This window comes from Macaca mulatta, chromosome 19 (genome assembly GCF_049350105.2).
Source record: "Macaca mulatta isolate MMU2019108-1 chromosome 19, T2T-MMU8v2.0, whole genome shotgun sequence".
NCBI lineage: Eukaryota > Metazoa > Chordata > Mammalia > Primates > Cercopithecidae > Macaca > Macaca mulatta.
The window spans coordinates 57,951,632-57,972,946 of NC_133424.1; the positions used below are offsets into that span (position 1 = coordinate 57,951,632).

Here is a 21,315-nt window from a genome sequence, read left to right on the forward strand (position 1 = left end):
GGATGTACAGCAAAGGAAAGATCTGCAGCATGAGAGACTGAGGTTGGATCAGAAGTGGGACTTCCACACACACACACAACCAGAACAGAGCGGGACACGGTGGCTCCCGCCTGTAATCCCAGCACTTTGGGAAGCTGAGGAGGACAGATCACCCGAGGTCAGGAGTTCGAGACCAGCCTGGCCAACATGATGTAACCTCATCTCTACTAAAAATACAAAATTAGCCAGGCCTGGTGGCGCATGCCTATAATCCCAGCTACTCTGGAGGCTGAGGCAGGAGATCGCTTGAACCCGGGAGACGGATGTTGCAGTGAGTCAAGATCAGGCCACTACACTCCAGTCTGGGCAAAAAGAGCGCAACTCCGTCTCAAAAAAAAGAAAGAAAGAAGGAAAGAAAAGTAAAAACAGAATCAAGGACTTATTTACACAAAAAGAGAAAGGGGGAAAGAGGAGAGGTAAACCAGATACACACACTTGTTTCTCACCAGCAACAGAACTGTAATGTTTTGGAGGCAAAGGAATGAACTCAGTGACCCTGGGTAGTTGCCATTCCAGAGCACGTGCCATTCTCCACTTGCCACGATTTATTGCACACTGTTCCCATTCCCTAGAATGTTCTTCCTTGCCTTCTCAGCCTTGAGAACTCATGTACCTCCAGGACCTGGTGCCCAAGGCAATTCCTTTATTTTATTATTATTATTATTATTATTGAGACAGAGTCTCGCTCTGTCACCCAGGCTGTAGTGCAGTGGCATGATCTTGACTCACTGCAACCTCTGCCTCCTGGGTTCAAGTGATTCTCCTGCCTCAGCCTCCTGACTAGCTGGGACTACAGGCGCATGCCACCACACCCAGCTAATTTTTTATTTTTAGTAGAGATGGGGTTTCACCATGTTGGCCAAGCTGGTTTCGAACTCCTGACCTCAGGTGATCCACCCTTCAAAGCCTCCCAAAGTGGTGGGATTTTACAGGCATGAGCCACCGCGTCCAGCCGGAGCAATTCCTCAAATAAAAACTCCGTGACCCACTGAGCTGGGAGCCCCATAAGGGCAGGGTCAAGGCTGTCTCAGTCATCACCTTGTCCCCAGCACTGCCCAGCACAGGACAGGCCTTGGGATAAATGAACTGCATGAATAAAAGGTGCCGGTGATAAAATAAAATGACATTTCCCAAGTTATAACAGCAAATGTTGATTCTATGCTTTGTGACCGGCAGGCATGATTCTGAGCCTTATCTCCTGTGGGCTTCGTTGCAGCCCTACAGGGATGTGCTTTTATTAATATTATCACCGCCATCCCTATGTTAGAGATGAAGACACCAAGCTCAAGGGGGCTAAAAGTACCAGAGCTCACTGCTTGCACTCAGCTTGCTCTTAAACCTAGGTCACCTTGGTTCCAAAGGTGTTCAGTTTCCAGGATACATACATCTGGGTCCTGTGGAACCAAAAGCTAGGGAGTGAATCTCAGCCTGCAGCCCAAAGAACCTTAGGGGGTTCCCCAGCACCCCTTCAGGGTGTCTACAAGTTCAAAATTATTATCATAAGTGGGGCGCGGTGGCTCACGCCTGTAATTCCAGCACTTTGGGAGGCTAAGGCAGGCGGTTCACGTGAGGTCAGGAGTTTGAGACCAGCCTGGCAAACATGGCAAAACCCCATTTCTACTAAAAATACAAAAAATTAGCCAGGCGTGGTGGCGTGTGCCTGTGATTCCAGCTACTTGGGAGGCTGAGGTGGGAGAATTCGGAGAGCAAGTTTGCAGTAAACTGAGATGGGGCCACTGCACTCCAGCCTGGGAAACAAAGCAAGACCCCGTCTCAAAAAAAGTATCATCGGGCCGGGCGCCTGTAATCCCAGCACTTTGGGAGGCCGAGACGGGCGGATCACAAGGTCAGGAGATGGAGACCATCCTGGCTAACACGGTGAAACCCCGTCTCTACTAAAAGTACAAAAAACTAGCCGGGCGAAGTGGCAGGCGCCTGTAGTCCCAGCTACTCGGGAGGCTGAGGCTGGAGAATGCCGTAAACCCAGGAGGCGGAGCTTGTAGTGAGCCGAGTTCGCGCCACTGCACCCCAGCCTGGGTGACAGAGCAAAGACTCCGTCTCAAAAAAAAAAAAAAAAAAAAAAAAAAGTATCATCATAATAATATTGACATCATATATGATACACCATAATAATAATACATAGTTGGGGGGGCGGGGTCTCAGCCTTCCCCAGGCTGGAGTGCAGTGGCGCCATCTTGGCTTACTGCAACCTCCACCTCCCATGTTCAAGCAATTCTCTCGCCTCAGCCTCCCAAGTAGCTGAGACTACAGTCATGCACCACCATGCCTGGCTAATTTTTTCGTATTTTTAGTAGAGACGGGGTTTCACCATATTGGCCAGTGCAGTTTCCACGATATTGCAACAGACCAAACGCAGACACACACGTGAGGACCCAGCTGTCTTCTGTTAAGCCTGATGTGAAAGTGATTTGCAAAAATTAAAATGATGCCCTTCTTCTCACTAAATTTTTGTTTCAGGCTGGGCACGGTGGTACGTGCCTGTAATTCCAGGACTTTGGGAGGTCAAGGTGGGAGGACGGCTTGAGCCCAGGAGTTCAAGACCAGCCTGAAGGGCTGGGTGCAGTGGCTTACGCCTGTAATCCCAGCACTTTGGGAGATTAAGGCGGTGGATCACCTGAGGTCGGGAGTTCAAGACCAGCCTGACCAACATGGAGAAACCCCATCTCTACTAAAAGTACAAAAATTAGCTGGGTGTGGTGGCACATACCTGTAATCCCAGCTACTTGGGAGGCTGAGGCAGAAGAATCACTTGAACTCAGGAGATGGAGGCTGCAGTGAGCCAAGATTGTGCCATTGCACTCCAGCCTGAGCAACAAAAGTGAAACTCCATCTCAAAAAAAATAAAAAGACCAGACTGGGCAACATAGGAAGACCCCAATCTCTACAAAAAATGTTTAAATGAGCTGCACTTGGTAAAAAAAAAAATATATATATATATATTTTGGAAAACATGGTTATTTTCATTTAAAATATATAACTTACATTAACATACGATTAATTTTGTATTTTTATTTTATTTTATTTTATTTATTTATTTATTTTTTGAGACGGAGTCTGGCTCTGTCGCCCAGGCTGGAGTGCAGTGGCGCCATCTCGGCTCACTGCAAGCTCCGCCTCCCGGGTTCACACCATTCTCTGGAACTACAGGCGCCCGCCACCACGCCCGGCTAATTTTTTGTATTTTTAGTATAGATGGGGTTTCACCGTGTTAGCCAAGATGGTCTCAGTCTCCTGACCTCATGATCCGCCCACCTCGGCCTCCCAAAGTTCTGGGATTACAGGCGTGAGACACGCGCCCGGCCTGTTTTAGTTTTTTGGAGACGGAATCTTGCTCTGTCGCTCAGGCTGGAGTGCAATGGCGCAATCTTGGCTCGACGCAACCTCCGCCTCCAGGGTTCAAGCAATTCTCCTGCCTCAGCCTCCCGAGTAGCTGGGACTACAGGCATGTGCCACCATGCCGGGTGAATTTTTCATATGTTTAGTAGTGACAGGGTTTCATCGTGTTAGCCAGGCTGGTCTCGATTTCCTGACCTCATGATCCACCCACCTTGGCCTCCCAAAGTGCTGGGATTACAGGTGTGAGTCACCGCGCCCGACGAACACAAAATTAATTTATTATTATTATTATTATTATTATTTATTTTTAGAGATGGGGGTCTTGTGCTGTCCAGGCTGGTCTCAAACTCAAGCCATACTTCCACCCCAGTCTCCCAAGTAGCTGGGATTACAGGTGTGTGCCACTGCACCCAGCTACTTTTAAGTGAATCAACAAATGTTTCTAAAATTTCTCAGTTTTAACTTCTAATACAGTAAATATTGATAGAAATCATACACATCAACAAAAACTCTTTGGGGTCCTCAATACATTTTTTAAATTTTAGACAAGGTTTCACTGTGTTGCCCAGGCTGGAGTTCAATGGTGCAGTCATAACTCACTGCAGTCTTTGAACTCCTGGGCTAAAGGAGTCCTCCCACCTCAGTCTCCCAAATAGTTAGGACTACAGGTGCACACCACCACTCGTGGCTGCTTTTATTTATTTTTTTATTGTAGAGACGGGAACTTGCTATGCTGCCCAGGCAGAGGCCTTCAATAGTTAGGAGTGTAAGGGGGCCAGATGCAGTGGCTCACGCCTGTAATCCCAGCACTTTGGGAGGCTGAGGCGGGCGGATCATGTGAGGTTGGGAGTTCGAGACCAGCCTGACCAACACAGATAAACCCTGTCTCTACTAAAAATACAAGATTAGCCGGGCATGGTGGCACATGCCTCTAATCCCAACTACTCGGAAGGTTGAGGCAGGAGAATCGCTTGAACCCAGGAGGCAGAGTTTGCGGTGAGCCGAGATTGTGCCACTGCACTCCAGCCCGGGCAACAAGAGTGAAAGTCTATCTCAAAAAAAAAAAAAAAAGATTCAATGGATTAGGCCAGGTGCGGTGGCTCACACCTGTAATCCCAGCACTTTGGGAAAACAAGGCAGGCAGATCACTTGAGGTCAGGAGTTTGAGACCGGCCTAGGCAACGTGGTGAAGCCCCATCTCTATTAAAAATACAAAAATTAGGCTGGGCACAGCCTCATGCCTGTAATCCCAGCTCTTTGGGAGACCAAGGCAGGTGGATCACCAGAGATCAGAAGTTCAAGACCAGCCTGAGCAACATAGTGAAACCCCGTCTCTACTAAAAATATAAAAATTAGCCAGGCATGGTGGCGTGCGCCTCGAATCCCAGCTACTTGGGAGGCCAAGGCATGAGAATTGCTTGAACCCGGGAGGTGGAGATTGCAGTGAGCCGAGATTGTGCCATTGTACTCCAGCCTGGGCAACAGAGTGAGAGTCCATCTCAAAAACAAACAAATTAGCTGGGCGTGGTGGTGCATGGATGTAATCCCAGCTACTGGGGAGACTGAGGTCCGAGAATCACTTGAACCCGGGAGACAGAGGTTGCAGTGAGCCGAAATTGCACCACTGCACTCCAGCCTGGGTGACAGAGCAAGACTCTGTCTTTAAAAAAAAAAAAAAAAAAGAATCAATGAACTAATAATCATACAAACTTGATAAGTGTCATGAAGGACAAGAATGTGGAACATCATTTTAACTGTGAAGGAGAGGAGGAGTGGACAGGAGGGTAGGGGAGGTTTGTCTGTCAAAGGAACATTTAAAAAGAGACCTGGCTGGGCACAGCGGCTCACACCTGTAATCCCAGCACTTTGGGAGGCCGAGGTGGGTGGATCACGAGGTCAGGAGATCAAGACCATTCTGGCTAACATGATGAAACCAGTATCTACTAAAAAAAATTATCTGGGCTTGGTGGCACGCGCCTGTAGTCCCAGCAACTTGGGAGGAGGCTGAGGAAGGAGAATCGCTTGAACCTGAGAGGCAGAGGTTGCAGTGAGCCGAGATCGTGCCACTGCACTCCAGCCTGGCCAACAGCAAGACTCTGTCTCACAAAAAAAAAAAAAAAAAAAAAAAGAACAAGAAGAGACCTGTCCAGGCGCCCTGGTTCACACCTGTAATCCAAGCACTTTGGGAGGCTGAGGCTGGTAGATCGCTTGAGCCCAGGAGTTCGAGACCAGCCTGGGCAACATGGTCAAACATCGTGTCTCTCCAAAAAATATACACAAAAAATCGCATGGCATGGTGGCATGTGCCTGTAGTCCCACATACTCGGGAGGTTAAGGTGGGAGGATCACTTGAGCCCAGGAAGGTCAAGGCTGCAGTGGGCCATGATCATGACAATACACTCCAGCCTGGACAGCTGAGTAAGGCCCCCATCTCAAAAAAAGAAAAGAAAAGATAATCTATCTGGCAGTTTTCTCTCTTACCTTCCAATTGTTGAGTCTCATTTATTTTTCTTGTCTTATAGCATTTTTTTGCTTTTTTTTTTTTCCGAGTCTGAGTCTTGCTCTGTCACCCAGGCTGGAGTGCAGTGGTGTGACCTCAGCTCACTGCCACCTTCGCCTCCCGGGTTCAAGCAATTCTCCTGCCTCAGCCTCCCGAGCAGCTGGGACTATAGGCGTGCACCACCACACCTGGCTTTTTTTTTTTTTTTTTTGAGATGGAGTCTTGCTCTGTCACCCAGGCTAGAGTGCAGTGGCACATTCTCGGCTCACCGCAAGCTCTGCCTCCCTGGTTCAAGCAATTCTCCTGTCTCAGCCTCCCGAGTAGCTGGAATTACAGGCACCTGCCACTGTGCCTGGCTAATTTTTGTATTTTTAGTAGAGACAGGGTTTCACCATCTTGGCCTGACTGGCCTCGAACTCCTGACCTCGTGATCCACTTGCCTCGGCCTCCCAAAGTGCTGGGATTACAGGCGTGAGCCACTGCGCCTGCCCTGCGCCTGGCCTTTTTTTTTTTTTTTTTTTTTTGAGACAGAGTTTCGTTCTTGTTGCCTAGGCTGGAGCACAATAGTGCGATCTTGGCTCACTGCAACCTCCACCTCCTGGGTTCTGCTGTCTCAGCCTCCCGAGTAGCTGGGATTACAGGCATGTGCCACCATGCCTGGCTAATTTTTTTTTTTTTTTTTTTTTTTTTTTAAGTAATGGGGTTTCTCCATGTTAGTCAGGCTGGTCTCAAACTCCTGACCTCAGGAGATCCACCCGCCTCGGCCTCCCAAAGTGCTGGGATTAGAGGCATGAGCCACTGTGCCTGGCCCGTCTTACAGCATTTACAAACACTTCCAGGACTATGCTGCACAGTAACATTTATTCTCACAACAGCCCTCCAAACTACAACCCTCTGAGATGACTTATCTCACCATGCCCATTTTACAGAGGGAGAAACTGAGGCACAGGGAAGGTAGAATCTTGTCCAAGGCCACAAACCAAGTAAACAACCAAACTAGGACTCCAACCAAACCTTGTGCTCTCAGTTTCAGCCTTAAAAGAAAACTCAATAAACATTCTGGGTTTTTTGTTTTTGTTTTGAGACCTTTATTCTGTGACCCAGGTTGGAGTGCAGCGTGGTGATCACAGCTCAAGGCAGCCTCAAACTCCTAGACTCAAGTAAACCTCCTCTCTCAGTCTCACAAGCAGCTGGGACTACAGGTGTGCACCACCACACCCGGCTAATTTAGTAGAGATGGGGGTCTCACTATATTGCCCAGGCTGATCTCAAACTGCTAGCCTCAAGGGATCCTCCTGCCTCAGACTCCCAAAGTGTTAGGATTACAGGTGTGAGCCTCTATGTTCAGTCCACATTCTGTATTATTATTATTATTATTTTTTTTTTTTTTTGAGATGGAGTCTCACTCTGTCGCCCAAGCTGGAGTGCAGTGGTGCAATCTCGGCTCACTGCAACCTCTGCCTCCCAGATTCAAGCGATTGTTTCAAGTCTCAGCCTCCCAAGTAGCTGGGAGTACAGACATGTACCACCACGCTCGGCTAATTTTTTTTTGTATTTTTAGTAGAGACAGGGTTTCACCATGTTGGCCAGGTTGGTCTCGAACTCCTGACCTCAGGTGATCCACCCACCTCGTCCTCCCAAAGTGCTGAGATTACAGACATGAGCCACTGCGCCTGGCCTATTATTATTATTATTATTTTTTTTTTTTTTTTTGAGACGGAGTCTCGCTCTGCCGCCCAGGCTGGAGTGCAGTGGCCGGATCTCAGCTCACTGCAAGCTCTGCCTCCCGGGTTCACGCCATTCTCCTGCCTCAGCCTCCCGAGTAGTTGGGACTACAGGCGCCCGCCACCGCGCCCGGCTAGTTTTTTGGTATTTTTTTAGTAGAGACGGGGTTTCACCGTGTTAGCCAGGATGGTCTCGATCTCCTGACCTCGTGATCCGCCCGTCTCGGCCTCCCAAAGTGCTGGGATTACAGGCTTGAGCCACCGCGCCCGGCCTATTATTTTTTTTTTAACAGGAAAAATATCCTGTAACTGGCCGGGCACGGTGGCTCAAGCCTGTAATCCCAGCACTTTGGGAGGCTGAGGCGGGTGGATCACGAGGTCAGGAGTTCAAGACCAGTCTGGCCAACATACTGAAACCCCGTCTCTACTAAAAATACAGAACAAATTAACTGGGCGTGGTGGTATGTACCTGTAATTCCAGCTACTTGGGAGGCTGAGGCAGGAGAATTGCTTGAACCCGGGAGGCAGGGGTTGCAGTGAGCCGAGATCGCACCACTGCACTCCAGTCTGGGGTGACAGAACAAGACTCCGTCTCAAAAAAAGAAAAATATCCTGTAAATTTCCACAGTGACCCATAGAGCTTGGATGAAGAGCTGGAAGCCTCAGATCTCGTTCAGGCTCCATTCTCTCTCTGAGCCTCAGTTTCTTTCCCTATGAGGAAGGGTTGGAAAAGATGTTCTCTAAAAGCCTCAGAAACTCTGCCATTAGTAAGGAGGAGACAGAAGCCCAAACAGATTGCATTAGTTTCTTAACTGCTACTATAACAAATTACTAGCAGTTCAGTGACTTAAAACAAGAGAAATTCATTCTTTCACAGTTCTGGAGGCCAAAAGTCAAAATCAGGGTGTCAGCCAGGTGCGGTGACTCACCCCTGTAATCCCAGCCCTTTGGGAGGCCAAGGTGGGTGGCTCCCTTGAGGCCAAGATTTTGAAACCAGCCTGACCAACATGGTGAAACCCCATCTCTACTAAAAATACAAAAAATTAGCTGAGCATGGTGGTGTGGGCCTGTAATCCCAGCTCATCAGGAGGCTGAGGCAGGAGAATTGCTTCAGCCTGGGAGGCAGAGGTTGCAGTATGCTGAGATCTTGCCACTGTACTCCAGCCTGGGCCACAGGGCAAGACCCTGTTTTTGTTTGTTTGTTTGTTTGTTTGTTTTTTAAAGAAAGAAAAAAAGAAGTTGTACAGCCAATATTTGAACCCCTGGAATTTGGCTCCAGAGCCTGTAGTCTCCACACTACCTTCCAGAGGCCCATCTTCACACGCTGTTAAATCTGGACTTCAGGGAAGCCGCAGTAGAGATCCATGTTCAGGCCAGGGCTCACTGCTGTGCTGTTACATAGGGCAGTCACTGGCCACACGTTGCCTTTAAGAGCTTCAAACATGGCTGGTCCAAAATGGGATTCGCCTGCAGTGTAAAATCCACGCTGGAGTTTGAAGGCTTAGTGCGATGAAAGGAATGTAAAGTATCTCATGAAGAATTCTGATGCTGAGGCCGGGTGCAGTGGCTCATGCATGTAATCCCAACACTTCGGGAGGCCAAGGAGGGCAGATCACCTGAGGTCAGGAGTTTGAGACCACCCTGGCCAACATGGCGAAACCCCGTGTCTCTACTAAAAATACAAAATTAGCCGGGCGTGGTGGTGCGCGCCTGTAGTTCCAGCTATTCAAGAGGCTGAGGCAGGAGAATCACTAGAACCTGGGAAGTGGAGGTTGCAATGAGCCGAAATCGCACCGTTGCACTCCAGCCTGGGGGACAGAGCGAGACTCTATCTAAAAAAACAAGGAAAATTAACAATAGTAATTCTGAAACTGGATACATGTTGAAATAATAATATTTTGGATGTATCCAGTTAGATAAAGTACATAAAATTATCTTCACTTGCTCTTTTTAATTTTTTTATTGTGGCTACTACAACACTTATCTATTTGTTTGTTTGTTTGTTTGAAACAGGGTCTCGCTCTGTCACCATGGTCCCAGGTGGAGTAAAGTGGCACAATCATAGCTAACTGCAACCTTGAACTCCTAGGCTCAAGGGATCGTCCTGCCTCAGCCTCCTGAGTGACTGGGACTGTAGAGGCCTGCCACCACACCCAGCTAATTTTTTAATTTAAAAAAATGTTTTGGGTTGGGTGCGGTGGCTCAGCCTGTAATTCCAGCACTTTGGGAGGCTGAGGTGGGCAGATCACAAGGTCAGGAGTTCGAGACCAGCCTGGCCAACATGGTGAAACCCCCGTCTCTACTAAAAATATAGAACTAAACTGGGTATGGTGGCAGGTGCCTGTAATCCCAGCTGCTTGGGAGGCTGAAGCAGGAGAATAGTTTGAACCCAGGAGGCAGAGGTTGCAGTGAGCTGAAATTGAGCCATTGCACTCCACCCTGGGTGACAGGGCAAGATTTCGTCTCAAAAAAAAAAAAAAAAAAAAAAAAAAAAAAAAGCTGGGCGCAGTGGCTCACTCCTATAATCCCAGCACTTTGGGAGGCCAAGTGGATCACGAGTTGGATCACGAGGTCAGGAGGAGACCATCCTGACTAACACGGTGAAACCCCGTCTGTACTAAAAATACAAAAAAAAAAAAAAAAAAAAAGCTGGGCACGGTGGCAAACGCTTATAATCCCAGCACTTTGGGAGGCCGAGGCAGGCAGATCACGAGGTCAGGAGATTGAGACCATCGCAGCTAACACGGTGAAATCCTGTCTCTACTACACAAAAAATTAGCCAGGTGTGGTGGCAGGCTCCTGTGGTCCCAGCTGCTCGGGAGCCTAAGGCAGGAGAATGGCATGAACCCGGGAGGCGGAGGTTGCAGTGAGCGGATATCATGCCACTGCACTCCAGCCTGGCCAACAGAGCAAGACTCTGTCTCAAAAAAAAAAAAAAAAGGTTTTGTAGAGATGAAGCGGGGTGCGGGGTGGCAGGGGGTTGGGAGTGGGGTGGGGGTCTTGCTGTGTTATCTACGCTGATCTCACACCCCTGGCCTTGATATGGCAGTTCGCCCGCCTTGGCCTCCCAAAGGGCTAAGATTATGAGCATGAGCTACCCTGGCCTAAACATTTAAAACGACACGTGTGACAGCCAGGCATGGTAGCCTGCACTTGTAATCCCAGCTCCTTAGAAAGCTGAGGTGGGAGAATCCCTCTAGACCAAGAGTTGGAGATCAGCTTGGGCAACATAGTGAGATTTCATATGTAGTGGATTCCAATACATTGAGACTTTAAAATATAAAATAAGGGCCGGGCACAGTGGCTCACGCCTGCAATCCCAGCACTTTGGGAGGCCAAGGTGGGTGAATCACCTGAGGTCAGGAGTTCGAGACCAGCCTGACCAACATGGTAAAACCCCATCTCCACTAAAAATACAAAATTAGCCAGGCGTTGTGATACATGCCTGTAATCCCAGCTACTCGGGAAGCTGAGGGAGGAGAATTGCTTGAACCCAGGAGGCGGAGGTTGCAGTGAGCCGTGATCACGCCACTGCACTCCAATCTGGGCGACAGGAGCGAGACTTCATCTCAAAATAAAAAAAAAGAAAAGAAATATATATGTATAATAATTAAATAAAAATAAAATTGTACATATGGATCCAGCAGACTCATATACCTCTGGTTATATTTCCAAAGGAATTGAAATCAGGATGTTGAAGGGATATCTGCTCTCCCAAGTTCATTGCAGCACTGGTCACAATAGCCAAGATATGGAGGCAACCTAAGTGTTCATCAAAGGACATAATGGATAAAACAAATGTTGCATATACACACGATGGAATACTATACAGCCTTGTAAAGGGAGGAAATTCTGCCATTCAAGACAACATGGATGGAACCGCAGTACATTATGCTAAGTGAAATACACCAGGCACAGAAAGACAAACACCACATGATCCCACTTTTATATGGAATCTTAAAATGTCAATCTCATAGAAACAGTATAAAGGTGGCTTAGAGGCTGGGGAAGTGGGAGAGGGTTGGGAAAAGAGAAGATGTTGATCAAAGGGTGCGAAGTTTCAGCGAGACTAGAGAAATATACTTCAGTGATCTATTGCACAGCATGGTAACCATGGTTAATAATAATGTACTGTGTATTTCAAAGTTGCTAAAATAGAGTTTAAATTTTTTTAATTTGTAAATATTGTTTATTTTTTGTCAGTACATATTCTCATCTGATTTTTATTTTTTAAATTTTTTTAGACAGAGTCTCGCTCTGTTGCCCAAGCTGGAGTGCAGTGGCTCAATCTCGGCTCACTGCAACCTCCGCCTCCTGGGTTCAAGTGATTCTCCTGCCTCGGCCTCCTGAGTAGCTGGGACCACAGGTGCCCACCACCACGCCCAGCTAATTTTTTTTTGTATTTTTAGTAGAGATGGGATTTCACTGTGTTAGCCAGGATGGTGTTGATCTCCTGACCTCCTGATCTGCCCCCCTCCATCTCCCAAAGTGCTGGGATTACAGGCGTGAGCCACAGTGCCTGTGAGCCACAGTGCCTGGCCTCTCATCTGATTTATTTTTGTTTTTATTTTTATGCTTTTTGTAGAGATGGCATCTCACTACGTTGCCCAGGTTAGTCTCCAACTCCTGGGCTCAAGCCATCCTCCTGCCTCAGCCTCCCAGACTGCTGGATTTATAGGCGTGAGTCACTGTACATGGCCCTGACATCTTGATTTCAATTTCTTTGGATATACACTCAGAAGTGGGATTGCTGGATCCACATGTGTAATTTTATTTTTTATGTGTTTGTTTGTTTATTTATTTATTTATTTATTTATTTTAGGACAGTCTCACTCTGTCGCCCAGGCTGGAGTGCAGTTTGACGCACAATCTTGGCTCACTGCAACCTCTGCCTCCCGGGCTCAAGCGATCCTCCTACTTCAGCCTTCTGAGTAGCTGAGACTACAGGTGTGCACCATCACGCCCGGCTAATTATTTTTATTTATTTATTATTATTATTTTTTGAGACAGAGTTTTGCTCTTTTTTCCCAGGCTGGAGTGCAATGGCTCAATCTCGGCTCACCGCAACTTCCGCCTCCCTGGGTCCAGCAATTCTCCTGCCTCAGCCTCCCAAGTAACTGAGATTACAGGCATGCGCCACCACGCCTGGCTAATCTTGTATTTTTAGTAGAGACGGGTTTCTCCGTGTTGGTCAGGCTGGTCTCAAAATCCCGACCTCAAGTGATCCGCCCCACTCGGCCTCCGGAAGTGCTGGGATTACAGGTGTGTTCCACCGCGCCCGGCCCGAAGTTATTCCTCTTATCTGACTGTAGTTTGGTATTTTTTAACTGGCGTCTCTCTGTTCTTCCTCCCCCAACCCCATCTCTACTAAAAATACAAAATTAACCAGGCGTTGTGGTGCATGCCTGTAATCCCAGCTACTCGGAGGCTAAGGCAGGAGAATTTCTTGAACCCAGGAGGTGTAGGTTGCAGTGAGCTGAAATTGCACCATTGCACTCCAGCCTGGGCGACAGAGCGAGACTTTCTCAAAAAACAAAAACAAACAAACAAAAAAACAAATAGCGCCGCGTTTTCTGGGAGTCAGTGAGTTCCCCATTTAGGAAGTGTCCAAGCTCAAGTTGAAATGGTGGTACATTGCGACTCATGCTGCAAGACCTCAACCCAGTTCCTCTCCGGACCTCAGTTTCCTCATTTATAAAATGGGTGTGGACGACTCAGTAAGGTCAGATTTAAAAAAATAATAATAGTAGTTAATAGTAATAGGCCGGGTGCGGTGGCTCAGGCCTGTACTACAGCACTTTGGGAGGCCAAGGTAGCAGGATCGCTTGAGCCCAGGAGTTCTAGACCACCCTGGGGCAATATAGCGAGATTCTATCTCAAAGAAATAATCGTAATCATAATAAAAATAAATGAATAGATAAGCTGAGACGGACTCAGGTCCCGCTCCTGCCTGCGATCCCTGCGGGGGCCACCAGGGGGCGCGGCGCCCCTACCCAAAACTCCTCCGTCGGGTCTGAACCCCAGCGGACGCGTCCGGACGCCCCTGGAAGATTCTGCGCCCTGACGGCTCGCAGGCTCCCGGGAGCCCGGGAGGCAGGTGCTCACGCGGGGTGTTCAGGGCGCCCCCGATCCAGGCCCCTCGCCGTGCCGCGGGGCTGTGGGACGGCTGTGACTCAGGCGCGCGCTCCTCCCCGGGGCCCTCAGTGGTCGCGAGGGGGCGCGCACGGCCTCGGGAACCCGCGCGGCGCCGCGTCCATTTTTACCCCAGCGCCGCTAAAAATAGTCGACGCGCTCCGAGCCGAGCCCGAAATAGCGGCCCCCAGATAAGGCAGGACGACTCAGCGCTTCCGGGGAGCGGAAGGGGGAGCGCGCGGGGGGAGCGGTGTTGGGCGCAGCCCGGCCGAGCAGGCGCCGCTGTCCCCAGCGCACCCCCACTCTGTCCTGGCTGTCACACTCGCCCCCGACTGCGACCTCCGCCCCGCCGCTAGCCTGGCTGCCTTCCTGCGTCCCCTACATGGTATCCCCATCCTCTGCCCCCCATCCTCAGCTTCACCTCCATTCCTCATCATAATTCCCCCCTCTCCTGCCTCTCCCCAGCGATGTCCCCCACTGGTACTCATACCCATACCCCAGTCTGCCCTACTCCTGTCCCTATTTCTCCTCTCGGCCCTCATCGCCAATCTCCTGTCTTCCTGAATCTGCCCCTTCCCGTCTGTGTCCTCAAGGCCAACCTTTATGGGGGCAGGGCAGGGCGGGAGGGTCACAGGGAGTCAGGATACCTGCGGGCTGAGGGCTGAGGGCTGAGGGCTGGGGGTGAGGATCTGATTTCTTGGTTTGTTTCTACAGTGGGCAGGGTTAGGCTTAGATCTGGGGGTGGGAGCATCGGACACTTTAGTCTGGCCCAGTCTCAGAGCTGAGGCCAGGCATGGCCAGCTTCACGGCTCATTCTGTGACCAGGGTCGGGGCTCAGGCTGGGGAAGGATGACTGTCTTTGTCATCAAGTTTGATCACTGTGTCACCAGAGTTAGGGCTCAGCCTTGAGCCGTTTCTTTATTTACCCACCTCCACATAATATTGTTTTATTTCAGACAAGGTCTTGCTCTGTCGCCCAGGCTGGAGAGCAGTGTTGCCCAGGCTGGAATGCAGTGCTGGAATCTTAGCTGACTGCAGCCTTGAACTCCTGGGTTCAAGAGATCCTCCCACCTCAGCCTTCCTAGTAGCTGGGACTACAGATGTGCACCACCACACCTGGCTAATTTTTTTTTTTTTTTTTTTTTTTGGTAGAGACAGAGTCTCTACGCCTTGCCCGCCTTGCCCAGGCTGGTCTTGAGCTCCTGGCCTCAAGCGATCCTCTGGCCTCCTCCTAGGAAGACACTGAAATGACAGGCATGAGCTACGGAGCCCGCCTCCATTAAGATTCTTTCCTGCCTTGCAAGTTAGTGATTGGACACAACAGCTCCAGGCCGTGGGAACAGTCAGAACTCTGTTCTCTGGGTCTAGGTCTTCCCTTTGCACTTGGATCATCTAAGGGCCTCCCCATTTCCATATCCTGAGATTCTCAGTGCCCACTCCAAGAATCAGTGTCAGGCCTCAAGGACCTACACTGCATGTTCTGGGGGTTCAAAGGTAGCACACTGACTTCCCTGAGGGTGACAGAGGTCAGAATGAGTGACTAAGGTCTTGGGCCTGGCCCTGACCCTGCAGTGGGCGAGGAAGATACCCAGTTGAGGCCCAGGTCTCCACCCAGGTAGCAGGGTGGATGGGGGCAGGGGGGTCATCCCTGAGATGAAATGTGGGTGGAAGGTACCCAGATAAGTTTCAGAGTCAGTTCAGAGATGGTAATTTTTAAGTAACTTCTAAAATTTTCGAGTAGCTGGGATTACAGGCGCCTGCTACCAACTCCGGCTAATTTTTGTATTTTTTGTAGAGACGAGGTTTCACTATGTTAGCCAGGTTGGTCTCAAACTCCTGACCTCAGGTGATCTGCCCACCTTGGCCTCCCGAAGCGCTGGGATTACAAGTGTAAGCCACTGTGCCCAACCTACTTTTTTTTTTTTTTTTTTTTGAGACAGAGCCTTGCTCTGTCACCCAGGCTGGAGTGCAGTGGTGGGATCTCGGCTCACTGCAACCTCTGCCTCCCAGGTTCAAGTGATTCTCCTGCCTCACCCTCCTGAGTAGCTGGGACTACAGGCCAGGCACATACCACCTGTAAAAATTAGCACCCGGCTAATTTTTTATATTTTTATTAGAGATGGGGTTTCACCATGTTAGCCAGGATGGTCTCGATCTCCTGACCTCGTGATCTGCCTGCCTCAGCCTCCCAAAGTGCTGGGATTACAGGCATGAGCCACTGCACCCAGCACTTTTTTTTTTTTTTTTTTTTAATTTTGAAAACTGTTTTGAGGCCAGGTGCAGTGGCTCACGCCTGTAATCCCACCCAGCACTTTAGGAGGCCGAGGTGGGAGGATTTCTTGAGCCCAGGAGTTCAAGACCAGCCTCGACATTATAGTAAGATCTCATCTCTGTAAAAAAATTTTTTTTATTTAGCCAAGTGTGGTGGCATGTACCTGTGGTCCCACCTACTCAGGAGGCTGAGGTGGGAGGATCAGTTGAGCCCAGAGGTGGAGGTTGCAGTGAACCAAGATGGCACCACTACACTCCAGCCTGGGCAACAGAGGCCCTATCTAAAAAAAACCAAAAAGTTTTGGTAACTACAAAAGGATATACCTTGGAAAAGTAAATTTCCCTCCCACTCTTATACCCACTTCTCAATATTAACTATTTTTTATGTATCCTGGCCAATAGGATTCACTGAGCTCTCACAATGTCCCTGGCCTATGCAAAGCTCATCACAGAAATGAAGTGACTGGAATCATTCAGCACTCAGTGAATGGGCCATACCCCATTGCTATGCCTGTTTTAGAGATGGGAAAACTGAGGCTTGGAGAGGTGCAAGCATGTGTCCTTCTGAGGACTGGGCTCTGAAGGCTTTTCAAAGTTGAGGCAAGGAAGTGGATGAGATCAGAGAGGCAAGGTTCAGGTCAGGATACAAATCCCAGGGAGGGTGACAGGGATGGGGAGTCAAGGAAGGCTGCCTGGAAGAAGACTAAGGGTAGCCAGGAAGGCACCTTCCAGAACCTTCTGATGGAGGGGTTGGATGGAAGTAGATAACTCTGTTTGGGAGGCTGAGGAACCACCAGCAGCAGGGTGTGGCCCCTCCTCAGACCCACAGGACCTCAGAGGTATGTATAGGAGGAGAAGCAGGCTGCTTAATGACATCTCAGGGACACATCTCGTGTGATAGCACAGCCGGCTTAGTTATGACGTCTGAGTGATTTGCCAACTGCCTTAAGACCAGCATCCCTAGTCATGCCCTGCGGGGGGGGATAAGGATAAGAGGAAGTGACAGGCCATGGGGGGAGGAAGGGGAGATGCAGTCACACACAGACCAGGGACTCAGGCGCTGAGGGATGTGTGGTGCCCTCTGTACTAGGGAAGGGTCTCCCAGCTGCCTGGATGTGAGGGTCCATCTTATTGATTTGTCTAGTGAAGGAGGCCAGGCTCCAAGGAGGTATAGCTGTAGTCAGTCACAGTCAGTTTAGGATGGGGTCTGCCCAGGGGCTGCTAGAATCAGTCACTGCTGTGTCCCCATCATCTAAGGCAGTAACTGGGACACAGCCGGCGCTCCATACATCTTTACTGAATGAATGAGTCGAATGAAAAGGGTCAGCACTCTCTGGGACTCAATTTACCCTTGTGGTCATTGGGCTGCTTCAACCAAGGGGATCGCTAAGAACACCCCTTCCCACCCTGGGTCCCAGATCCCAGATCGCCAGTGAATAAGAAAACGGGTTAGCGCCTTTGGTGGACTCCGCCCATTTGTGACGTCACGAGCCGCTCCCCCAGGATCCCAACCCAGGCCTCTCCCTTGGGATGGGGGCGGAGAGGAACCCGGGAGTCCAGACTTAGGCCCCTCCCCCAGGAGCAGGCAGGCCTGGCAGGGTTACACAACCGGTCGTCGCGTCCCAAGGGAAGTCACCGGATGTCCTGGCCGGGTCGGGGACAATGGGCTAGGAGCGCCCCTCCCGCAGGAACCTGGAAGTGGCAGGGGCTCCCCCTCTTCTGATTCACCCTTGTTTCCGGCCCGGTTTAGCCTCCTTCTCCCTGGGGATCTTATCTCCTCCCAACTCTACCCTCCTATGGCCCTGCAGTTCGGTTCTTTCTCTGAACCGGCAAACCTCTCTCCTCTACACCTCACACCCCGTCCTTTCAGACCTCCCCAACGCCCCCCGAAACACTCTGCCCTCACACTCATCGCTTGTAATTCCTGAATCCCCTAAACTTCCAGTGTCCCCGGTCCTTCCTTCACTCATCCATACCGGGCCCCTCTTCCCCCAACCCAACTACCCCCACTATCCTGCCCACGCCCTCCCAATTCTCTCCCTGGGCTCCCCCAAGCTTTCCTCAATATCTCCCAGTCCTCCCTAGCCCCCGACTCACCCTCTTCCCTCCAACTGACCCCAATACACTCTCGTCCTCCTAATCCCAGCCTCCCCCAGTTCCCTCCGGTCTCCTCGAACTGCCCCATGCCCCTACCTCATCTCCCCAAATCCGGTTCCTCATTGCCCCCTCTCCCCCAGCCAGCCGCTTCGCCCCCAACCCCAGAGCCCCTCCCCGCCCCTAGGCCCAGGGCCGGCCCGTGCCCCTCCCGGGCGCGCTCCCACGCCGGGCGCGGGTTCCCAGGCCGCCCCCCCGCGGTGGCCCAGAGACCCAGTTTGCGGCGGCAAAACATTGGTCTCCGGGCAACAGGCCCCGCCCCGCCCCAGGGCCGCCAGCCAAGGCTGGGCGGTCAGGAGGCCACCGGGCCGGGACGTAGCACCCAGGCCTGCGCGCCGAAACCCGGCCTTGGCCCCCAGAGGCCTCAGGGCGCAGAAACCCGGAGACTGAGGCGCAGCAAAGCGGAGATACAGAGATCAGGGCCCCGGGGCAAGAAAAATCGGAGACATGCGTGCAGGCCGAAGCGACAGGGAACTGTCGGGGCGCAGAGATATAAGAAGAGACCACGCGACAGATCGAACAAGGACGGGGCCCAGAAATAAGCACAGAAATAGTGCAGTTATACATGGGCAACACCGAGGCTGGCAGGGACGCCCCTGATGGCAGAATAATCCATCTCTACTCCTCAGGACCTTTGCACTCAGTTCGAGGGACTTCCCCTCTCTGACTCTCAGTTTCTGTATTTGTAAAATGGGGACATTAATACGTAGCGCTTAGCGAATCGGGCTGTTCTGACGATTCAGCGAATTTGCAGACCCAGAGCTTGTAGCACAGTTCCTGGCATGTACACTCATCATTCATTCATTCAACAGATTTTGTTGTTGTTGTTATTGTCTGAGAGGAATTTCGCTCTGTGGCCCAGGCTGGAGTGCAGTGGTGCCATCCCGGCTCACTGCAACCTCCGCCTCCCGAGTTCAAGCAGTCCTTCCACCCCAGCCTCCCACGTAGCTAGGGTTACAAGCCTGTGCCACCACGCCCAGCTATTTCTTGTATTTTTAGTAGAGATGGGGTTTCACCATGTTGGCCAGGCTGGTCTGAACTCCTGACCTCAAGTGATCCACCCACCTCGGCCACCCAAAGTGCTGCGATTACAGGTGTGAGCCACTGTGCCCGCCCCAATCAACAGGTATTTATTGAGCATCTACTATATGCCAGGCACTGGTAAGGACTGTGAGAATGCAGTATTGAACAAGACAAAGCTCTCTGTCCTGGGAGTTTAGTCTTTGGAAATTGGGAGGGGGATGACCAACAATAAATGAACAAATGAGCACATTATTAAGCAAATTATTGAGTACATTGGAAAGTAATAAGTGCTGGGAAAGCAGAGACAGAGGGCTGGGGTTGCTATTTTCACTCGAATGGTCAGGGAAGGCCTAAATGAGAAGGTGATGTTTGAGCAGAGACTAGAAGTTGGTTCGGGAGAAGCCATGCAGACATCTGGCCTAAGAGCATCACAACCCAGTCAGAGGGAAGTAACAGCAAATGCAAAGGGTGTAACGTGAGGACATGTCTGGCGTGTTGGAGGAACAGGGAGGAGGCCAGTGTGGGTGGACAGAGAGAAGGTGGGGAGGGCGCTGGAGCACAAGAGGTCAGAGAGACGAAGGGCTGATCCTGCAGGGCCTGATGGGCCAAGGTAAGGTCTTCACAGAGTGAGTCGGGAGTGAGGGTTTTGAGTAAAAGAGGGATGTTCACTGTTTCTTATTTTTTATTTTATTTCTTTATTTTGAGACAGAGTTTCTTTCTTGCTGCCAGGCTGGAGTGCAATGGCACCGTCTCGGCTCACTGCAACCTCTGCCTCCCAGGTTCAAGCGATTCTCCTGCCTTAGCCTCCCAAGTAGCTAGGATTACAGGTGCGTGCCACCACGCCTGGCTGAATATATATATATATATATATATATATATATATATATATATATTTGGCATTTTTATAGAGATGGGGTTTCACTCAACCCAGTGTTGGCCAGGCTGGTCTCGAACTCCTGCCGCAGGTGATTCGCCCACCTCAGCCTCCCAAAGTGCTGGAATTACAGGCGTGAACCACGGTATCTGGCTTGTTTTTTATTTTAACAGGGTCCTTCTGGCTGTAGGTGGGGAATAGACTTTGGAGGACAAGTGTGGAGTCAGGGAGACCAGTCACTGTCATGATCCAGTTGAGTCCAATGGTGACTTGGACTAGGAGGTAGCAGGGATCCATTCTGGAGGCCTTTAACTTAAGAGACGCAAAATCTGCTGACAAGCACATTCATAGTAAGCCATCAGTAGATGGCAGCACTTACCATTATGTTAGGTGGTACTCACCACATTCCCATAAAAGTTATCATCCCTATTTTACAGATGTGCAAACTGAGGCCCAAAGAGGTCACTTAACTTGCCCAAGGTCTCACGGCTCAGTCTAGCTCCAAAGATGGTACCCCTCTATTGGGATGGCTATTCCCAAACCCACACACCCGAACATAACACTCTCAGCGCCTAGAGCTACATCTAAACCTGTACTCATCCATGTGGGCCCCAGGACTCCCGGAGCCATGTCCTCATCAGTCACATGGAGCTGGTGTAGAAAGTAGGGGCTGGGTCGGAAGAGGTGGCTCACAACTGTAATCCCAGAACTTTGGGAGGCCAGGGCGGGCAGATCATGAGGTCAGGAATTCGAGACCAGCCTGGCCAACATGGCAAAACCCTGTCTCTACTAAAAATACAGAAATCAGCTGGGTGCAGTGGCAGGCGCTTGTAATCTCAGCCACTCAGGAGGCTGAGGCAGGAGAATCGTTTGAACCCGGGAAGTGGAGGTTGCAGCGAGCCAAGAACGTGCCATTGCACTCCAGCCTGAGTGACAGGGTGAGACTCCGTCTAAAAAAAAAAAAAAAAAGAAAAGAAAAGAAAGTAGGAGCCAGACGGGGAGAATGCTGGCCCAGGACACTTGCTTAGAGGCAGGTTGGCACAGGTACAGAGGGTCCACCCAGAACCTCCCAGCCCAGCATCTGGCTCCCACACCCAATCACAGCCTAGGCCTGGCACACCCCAATGCTACGTGCAGCAACATGTTAAACACAGTCACGCATACACACAGAGATCTGGTCTTCTACTCTGGGAATGCATTTTCAGGCAGTGTGCAGAAAACACAGATTTGCCTCTATCTTT

At 50.4% G+C, this 21,315-nt stretch overlaps 1 protein-coding gene and 1 long non-coding RNA gene across 5 annotated transcripts in view; one reads left to right on the forward strand and one right to left on the reverse strand.

Annotated features, from left to right (window-relative positions):
- ERCC1 (ERCC excision repair 1, endonuclease non-catalytic subunit) overlaps positions 1 to 21,315 on the reverse strand; it is a 49,910-nt gene that overhangs the window by 23,991 nt on the left and 4,604 nt on the right. The gene's annotated exons all lie outside the window — the stretch shown is intronic.
- On the forward strand, positions 15,982 to 17,874 carry LOC144337183 (uncharacterized). Its single transcript, XR_013409916.1, has 2 exons — positions 15,982 to 17,455; positions 17,584 to 17,874. It is a non-coding gene; the product is annotated as an uncharacterized LOC144337183 (long non-coding RNA).